Source organism: Geospiza fortis, unplaced genomic scaffold (assembly GCF_000277835.1).
Source record: "Geospiza fortis unplaced genomic scaffold, GeoFor_1.0 scaffold244, whole genome shotgun sequence".
NCBI lineage: Eukaryota > Metazoa > Chordata > Aves > Passeriformes > Thraupidae > Geospiza > Geospiza fortis.
In genome coordinates this window covers 1046502-1047769 of record NW_005054370.1, presented here as the reverse complement: position 1 = coordinate 1047769, position 1268 = coordinate 1046502, and positions in this window count along the sequence as shown.

Genomic DNA, 1268 nt, shown 5'->3' with positions numbered 1-1268 from the left:
CCAGAAGAAAGAGAAACACCATCTCAGTACCTGAGAGGAATTATTTTTCTTTACAAACAAGCTGTGGGTCTGCTGGTAGATAAAACCAGCACTGAGAGGTAAAAGAAACAATGGGAAGGATTCCACTGATTGATGAATGGAAAAAGATATTTGCCTTTACAAAAAACTGCAGGTTTGCTGATAAATGAAATTGGATATTGAAAGATGTAAGAAACATTGGGGAAAACACCTAAATTCCAAAAGAATTAAAAATTAACAGGGAGGGTTGTACATTAGAGGGGAATCTCTGGTATCAGGCATTTCAGGAAGTCTGAACCTCTCAAGTATCTCAACCAATGGGGAAAGAGAGAGGAAAACTGGGATAAAAAGGAGGCTGCATCCTCCAAAAATTAGAGAGATCCCAGTGGAATGCCCCATGGCCTCTCCCTTTATTCAAATAAAATAAAAGGACTCCTCTGTCTCCTTTTTGCACATAAACCTCTGGTGTTCGTGGATTAATTTTCCTGATGTACCCACTCTGTTGTACTCAGACCATATGGGAAGGACTGAGTCTGAGGTGAAACCTCCCAGCAGCTCCCAAGCCTCTCCCAGAGCACACACACACATCTCCAGCCCGTGGAGAAGGAAAAGGAGCTGAGTACAACCGAGCTCAATCACAGCAGCAACCTTCTAACAAAAAAAAAGGTTAGAAACTGTTGTAAAATAGTTGATAATTGTTAAGCATGTACTGTTAGTACTGCTAGCCACAAGGGTTTGAGTAGAATGATAGTGAAATTATCACAGGGTGAAAACGAAGAATTTTGGGGTTTTTAGAATGGGGGTTCAAGAGGCAAGATGGAGGAATCTGGGCATGTCCTGTCCTTCTTCTCCTTCTTCTTCTTGTTCTCCATCTTCTGCTGGGATGGTGGCACTTCTGGGTTGGTTTAGAGTAGAGACAGACTGTCTAACACAGGTGATAGGTATTGGAAAATTATTGTAAATAAAGCACATGCAGTTCTTAGTATAAAAAGCCAACACCACCCCAAGGGCAGGGACTGTGCCACAACCCGACCTGCTGGACAGATCTCAGCAGGTCAGAGAAAGAATGGAATAGATAAGAGAAAATAACAACCTTGAGAACCAGAGCTGAGGAATCTCAGCTTCTTCCTCGACTACAGGGCTGGGAAAAAACACTTTTTAATACCTCAGGAGCCATTCCAACAGCTCAGAACCCGAGCAGCCCTTGTGCAAGCGCCCGATTCTCAGAATCTCTGCTGGTCAGAGTGACT